Source organism: Salvelinus sp. IW2-2015, unplaced genomic scaffold, assembly GCF_002910315.2.
Source record: "Salvelinus sp. IW2-2015 unplaced genomic scaffold, ASM291031v2 Un_scaffold5914, whole genome shotgun sequence".
Classification (NCBI taxonomy): Eukaryota; Metazoa; Chordata; class Actinopteri; order Salmoniformes; family Salmonidae; genus Salvelinus; species Salvelinus sp. IW2-2015.
The window spans coordinates 13,858-21,193 of record NW_019947179.1 but is presented as its reverse complement, the minus strand read 5'-3'; the positions used below and the strand labels follow the sequence as shown (position 1 = coordinate 21,193).

At 41.4% G+C, this 7,336-nt stretch overlaps 2 long non-coding RNA genes across 2 annotated transcripts; one reads left to right on the top strand and one right to left on the bottom strand.

The window, feature by feature from the left end:
• Positions 1-4,762: 4,762 nt before the first annotated feature.
• Positions 4,763-7,112, bottom strand: LOC139026812 (uncharacterized). Its single transcript, XR_011478747.1, has 2 exons — positions 5,666-7,112; positions 4,763-5,629 (listed from the first exon to the last, which is right to left on the bottom strand). It is a non-coding gene; the product is annotated as an uncharacterized lncRNA (long non-coding RNA).
• Positions 7,113-7,114: 2 nt separating this feature from the next.
• On the top strand, positions 7,115-7,336 carry LOC139026813 (uncharacterized). Its single transcript, XR_011478748.1, has 3 exons — positions 7,115-7,182; positions 7,221-7,274; positions 7,313-7,336. It is a non-coding gene; the product is annotated as an uncharacterized lncRNA (long non-coding RNA).

Here is a 7,336-nt window from a genome sequence, read left to right as displayed (position 1 = left end):
TGTCTTTAGCCTTCTGACTAGTATATAGGGAGATGGAAGGTAACGGGAACACTTTGACATCCAGACAGTCAGGCTGAAGAGAGTGAGGATGAAGGACAAGAGAGGTGGAGCCGTAGGGGAGCCGAAGGGAGAGAATAGGGGAACGTGAGAGGAGCAGGAGGGGAGGAGGAGAGGGAACCATTCCAATGACCTAGATCAGTGTAAGGACCTAGACTCACAGCTTGTGTTGCAGAGTACTACTCCAGGGAGAGATTCATCTGGTAGAGAGTGTGGGACCTCCTCCTGACTGAGCTGCTAAATGGTCGATTGGGCTTTAAGGTTAATACACTCCTGCTGACACTACTCACATCAGCTAGAGGAGAGAGAGAGCAATGTTCCTGCTTGAGGCACTTACCATCACACACATCTGAACAAACACCTGACTTACACACATCACACTGACACTAAACAGGCCTCTCGACGACACACACACACTGACCAAGACACCTGACACACACACACACTGACACAAAGACACCCTGACACACACCATGCACTGGACACAAACACCTTGATACATCACACCACATCAGTTGACACATCCACACTGACACGATCCAATACATCTCACCTCTGTGCTGGTAGATTGGAGGTGAAGGCAAGAGGAGGAGATGTAATCACAGACTAGATTGAACACACTGGTCTCTGGATCGGATGAACACAGATGGTCTTGGACAGTGTAACACACTGGTTCTCTGGATGGATGAGACACTTGGTCTTTGATCGGATGAATGCAGTGGTCTTTAAGGACGGATGCAACACTATTGTACTGGTCTTGGGACGGATGGAAACTGGTCTCTGCGATGGATGAACATCTGTCTGTGGATGGATGAACACTGGTCTTGGGAAGATTAACACTGGTCTTTGGATGGATGAACACACTGGGTCTCTGGGTGATGGATGAGACCACTGGTTCTTTGGATTGGAGTGAACACTGGTCTTTGGCGGATGAACACACTGGTCTTTTGGGATGGACGTGACCATGGTGCCTCGTGGATGGATGAACACTGGTCTTTGGAGATGGATGAACACTGGTCCTTTGGAGCGGATGAACACTGGTTCTGGATGAATGAACACTGGTCTTTGGACTGGATTGAACTCTACTGAGGTCTTTGGATGGACATGAATCACTGGTCTGTTTGGAGCGGATTGAAACACTGGTCTTTTGGGACGGTATGAACACTGGTCTTTTGGATTGGATGACACTGTCTTGATGGATGAAACTGGTCTTTGGAAGGATGAATTATCACATTGTGTCTCTTGGACAGGATTGAACACTGGTCTCTGGACGGAATGAACACTGTCTTTGGACGGATGAACAATGGTCTTTGGAAGGATGAACTCGGTCTTGGACGTGAACACTGGTCTTGGGATGGATGAACACTGTCTTTTGGATGATGGAACACTTGGTCTCTGGACGGATGACATCTGGTCTTTGATGGATGACACTGGTCTTTGTTGCTGGGTCTCTGGACGGATGAACCCTGTCGTTTGTGGATGGATAGAACAACTGTTCTTCTGGACGGAGGATGATACCACTGGTCTTTGGAACGGATGAACATGGTCTTTTGGATGGATGATTCACTGGTCTTTGGATCAGCATGAATATTTTTTTTTTTGTGGTGTCCATGGCCCCTTTACGACGTCATGGCAATGGCGTGTTAAATCTAACCCACTCAGACACCATAAATTTGTAGAGATGACTTAATGAAAAAGGCCATTTAATTTGATTTATGAACAGAGGCCAAGGATTCCCATTGGGTGATAAAGTAAGTAAATGAATGCTTACCCACTGCCGGGAGCGCACAGTCAAGAATTCTCAGTCGGCAGTCTTCTGTGCCCGGTGCTGATTTCTCATATCTATAAGTTAGAGCCTTATAAACATCGCTATGTTACAGTCTCCAAACTAAACTTTAATTTCAGGCTTGAGAAAGACAGAGAAGACAGAGAGAGAAGAGAGAGACAGAGAGACAGAGAGAGAGAAGAGAAGGAAGAGAGAGACAGAGAGAGAGGAAGAGAGAGAGATGAGAAGAAAGAGAGAGAAGACAGACAGGACAGACAGACAGACAGACAGACACAGACAGACGACAGACAGACAGACAGACAGACAGACAGACAGACAGACAGAACCAGACAGACAGACAGAGAGAAGAGAGAGAGAGAAGGAGAGAGGAGAGAGAGATAGAGAAGAGAGAGAGAGAGAGAGAAGAGAGAGAGAGAGAGAAGAGAGGAGAGAGAGAGAGAGAGAGAGAGAGAGAGAGAGGAGAGAGAGAGAGAGAGAGAGAGAGAGAGGAAGAGAGAGAGGTCGGGGTTTGTAATGTTTACTGTTCATTTCTGATCGTTGTCTTCTTCACCTGTTGTCGTTGTTTTTTCTCTTTGCTTTGGTAACGTAAACATACGTACAGTCCAAAGTTTGGACCACACCTACTCATTTCTATGGTTTATTCTTTATTTTTACTGTTTTCACATTGTAGAATAATAGTGTTGACATCAAAACTATGAAATAACACATAATTGAATTATGTAGTAACAAAGAAAAGTGTTAAACAAATCAAAATAGATTTTATATTTCAGTATTCTCAAGTAGCCACCCTTTTCCTTGAGACAGCTTTGCCACTCTTGCATTCTCTCAAACTAGCTTCATGAGGTAGTCACTGGAATGCATTTCAATTAAAGGTGTTCCTTTGTTAAAAGTACATTGGTGGAATTTCTTTCCTTCTTTATAGTGTTTGAGCCAATCCTGTGTTGTGGACAAGGTAGGGGTGGTACACAGAAAGATATCCCTATTTGTGTAAAAGGCCAAATCATTTTATTGGCAAGAAACAGCTCAAATTAAGCAAAGGAATGACGGATCTCATATACTTTAAGACATGAAGGTCAGTCAGTACAGAATATTTCAAAAGCACTTTGAACCCATTTCTTCAAGTGCAATGTTCGCAAAAAACCATCAAGCGCATATTGTGAAACTGGCTGTCATGAGGACCGCCACAGAAAGGAAGGACCCAGAGTTACCTTCTGCTGCAGAGGATAAAGTTCAGAGTTAACTGCACCTCAGATTGCACGGCAAATAAATGCTTCACAGAGTTCAAAGTAACAGGACACATCTCAACATCAACTGTTCAGGGAGGAGACTGCGTAATCAGGCCTTCATGCGAATTCTCTTCAAAAGAACCACTACTATTTAAAAAAAATATAATATATGTACTGAACCTTTATTTAACTACGGCAAAGACCGTGTAAGAACCAAATTCTTATTTACAATGACGGCCACGCTGGCCAAACTAAAGGACACAATAAGAGAAGAGAAGATTCCTTGGGCCAAGAAACACAAAGCTTATGGACATTAGACTCGGTGAAAATCGGTCCTTTGGTTTGATGATCCAAATGTTTATTTTTTTTGTTCAACCGCTGTTTAAAAAAAAAAAAACGCGAGTAGGTGAACGGATGATCTCTGTATGTGTGGTTCCACACCGTAAGCAAGAGGGGAGGAGGTGTGATGGTGCTTTTGCTTGTGACAGTGTCTGGTTTTTATTTTACAATTCAAAGGCACACTTAACCAGCAGGGCTACCACAGTATTTCTGCAGCGATACGCCGTCCCACTGGGACCCAGAAATGTCCCCCCCATTCCTTTATTATATATCTATATAGTGCCTACTATGGTCTGGTCAAAAGTAAGTGCACTATATGAGAACATGGTTGCCATATTGGCTGGTCCTAAAGTAGTGCACTATTATAGGGATTAGGCCCTTGGTCTAAAGTAGTGCCTATATAGGGGAATATTGGGCCCTTTGGTCTTAAAGTAGTGCACTATAAGTGGAATTAGGCCTGGTCTAAAAGTAGTGCACTATAATAGGGCCTGGTCTAAAGTAGTTTTGCCTATAGGAGGGAATAGGCTCTGGTCAAAAGTAGTGCACTATATAGGGAATAGGGTGCCATTTGTTGACGGTAAACTTTTCAGTCGTTCCAGGGACCATCACAACAGCCTCCGTCTCTTTGCCAGACAGAATTCTTCTCATATTTCCCAGATAAACACTGCTCCTCTCTCTGCCTCCGTGCCCCGCGTCCAAACGGATGCACCGGCCGCTGATCTGTGGTTTGGGGTCAAGCAGCCCGCTTCAAAACCACAAATGAAGGAAAAGAAAGTTGTCCTGTTCTAAGAGAAATTAAATTCATAAAGTAAAAGTGAGCCTATGGCTTTTTGGTCTTAAAAGTTTAGGCCAATAATATTAGCATGTGGTAGAGTTTAAACAGATTTTAGTAGATGAAATTGTAGAAGACAGGGTTTAGCCATAATGACTTTGTGGCTGTGATAACTAGTGAGGGACCACAGCATAGGACACATTCCATATTGTTGACAATGTGATCACACCACCTAGTGGTCAGACTTGATATTTAGTGATTTATAAACTAATTCATCAACTTGATTTATGCACAACTGAACATTGTAATTACATTACTGGTAATAGACCAGTTTGTGKTTTTTTAAAGAGACTTAGAATGTCCTCTTAAATGATTATGTGAGTGAATTTAACAGGGAATAATAAAACTGTTGTTTCCGATGGTAATTGTCTCATCGTAAAACGAGACCGTATGAGGTTTGAACCAAATCAAGCTGTATAGACTGGGAAACTTCTACTTTAATATTTATAGATCTTAAAATTGGCCACAACTAGATAAAGTGAATAAAACATTTTTATTTTAAAGATTGACAGGACATCAGAATAAGACTCCAGCTATTTATTATCAGGAACATTTTATTTTAACAACTTAAAATATAGTATTGCAATAAAATCCAACATTATATTCAACCTGCAACAGTTTCCWGTCGGTTTTAAAACGTTTATCATCAGCAAGTTTCCAACAAACACTGGGTGCATTTCAAATGGTCCCGTATCTCCTCCATTGTGCCATAGTCGACCAGCTCCCATAGAGAGACATTTGAGAGGCGCCCACAGACCATACAGATCAATAGTGAAGAGGTCTCCGACCCGAACGGACCTTCGCAGAGGAACAGATGACTCCTAAACGATGTCACTCGTAAAACGCATCGTCGCTGGARRAAATATTATATATCACTAATTATAAAAACTGGATGGGTCGAGCCCTGAATGCTGATTGGCTGACAGCCGTGGTATATCAGACCGTATACCACGGGTATGATAAAACATTTATTTTTACTGCGCTAATTACGTTGGTAACCAGTTTATAATAACAATAAGGTACCTCGGGGGGTTTGTGATATATGGCCAATATACCACGGCTAAGGGCTGTATCCAGGCACTCCGCGTTGCGTCGTGCCCAAGAACTCCCCTTAGCTGTGGTGTATTGGCCATATATCACAAACCCCGAGGTGCCTTATTGCTTAATTAGAGGTTGTTTCTGAAATGGCACCCTATTTCCTTAGTAGTGCACTACTTTAGACCAGGGTCTATAGGGTAGTAGTGCACTACTTTAGACCAGGGCCTATAGGGTAGTAGTGCACTACTTTAGACCAGGGCCTATAGGGTAGTAGTGCACTACTTTAGACCAGGGTCTATAGGGTAGTAGTGCACTACTTTAGACCAGGGTCTATAGGGTAGTAGTGCACTACTTTAGACCAGGGTCTATAGGGTAGTAGTGCACTACTTGTAGACCAGGGTCTATAGGGTAGTAGTATAGTGGTTTTAAAATATTTGCTTTAAATACTTAAATATATCTTATTGGTTATTACCTGTGTCTTTCAGTAAAACGTTCAAGCTCATTTCACCAACAAGCAAATAATTCTTTAAACATTTAAATAATTGTATGTTTTTTGTTTTTAAAACACTGCTACCTTTTTAGAAAGTGAAAAAAGTGTTGTTTAAGCACATTAAATTTGTTTAACTTTGCTGCAGTAGTAGTTGCCAGATTTAACAACTAAAATTAAATCAGTATCTGAACCGTCTTCCAACTAACCAGATGCAAGAGTTAAAAACATCCCTGGGTTGAAAGGTCACCCCAAGTTGCTTCGGAGCAGCAGCGTAACCCTGTAAACCCTCTTCAGTCCCAGCACTTCAAAAGACAAACCTTCTCAGGTTGGATGATGCTTAGACGACATTACAACAAAATGGCAGTACTGTGAGAAAAAAGAAAGAATTGTCCACATACATTCTCATAGTATATTAACTTAAGAGAGAGTACTGCTTATAATAACACTTATTTGCTAAATGTTTAGAGTGAGTAACACATTCCAATAGCATACCAATAGCAGATTGATAGTTATTGTTTTTCAGATCAGTTAGATTAGAAGGCTGTCACTGTTGGTTCCAGTGTTCTAGAATAAGTTCCGGGTGGTTCTAGAATAAGTTCCGGGTGGTTCTAGAATAAGTTCCGGGGTGGTTCTAGAAGGACATGATGGTTCTCTGGATGATGTCGGCACACTCTCTGACCTCGTGGTCTTTAATGATGAGGGGAGGGGCCAGACGGATGATGTCACCGTGGGTGGGCTTGGCCAACAGTCCGTTGTCACGGAGACGCATGCACACTCTCCAGGCGTCATAGTCTGAGGGGGAAGTGAGCGCACACACACAGGTCAGGGGTCAAAGCTTCAGCCTACAGAGCAACAATTACAAAAACCCAAGCAGGACTCTAAAACAATTTATTGTTTAAACAGTGAGGAGCACAACACCCAATTTAGGAGCACCAGAGAGAGAGATATATATATATGATATTTAAATTGATTTCAGATATAGCCAATTTGAAGCACATGTTGTGTAAAATACATTTGTTCAGTATAAAAAGCTAAACTGTTGATCCAAATACCTGCCATTAAAATTACAAAGTCATTTGGAATATTAGTTCTTTTTACACTGTGTAAAACAACTACCTATTGAGATGCATTACAGAAAATGATACACTGTCTCTTTAAAAGAGTTAAGTTAGTGGAGACATCAACAGGTCAGTGAGATATCATTATTATAACAGGTCAGTGAGATATCATTATTATAACAGGTCAGTGAGATATCATTATTATAACAGGTCAGTGAGGTATCATTATTATAACAGGTCAGTGAGATATCATTACTATAACAGGTCAGTAACAGGTCAGTGAGATATCATTATTATAACAGGTCAGTGAGATATCATTATTATAACAGGTCAGTGAGATATCATTATTATAACAGGTCAGTGAGATATCATTAATATAACAGGTCAGTAACAGGTCAGTGAGATATCATTATTATAACAGGTCAGTGAGATATCATTATTATAACAGGTCAGTAACAGGTCAGTGAGATATCATTATTATAACAGGTCAGTGAGATATCATTATTATAA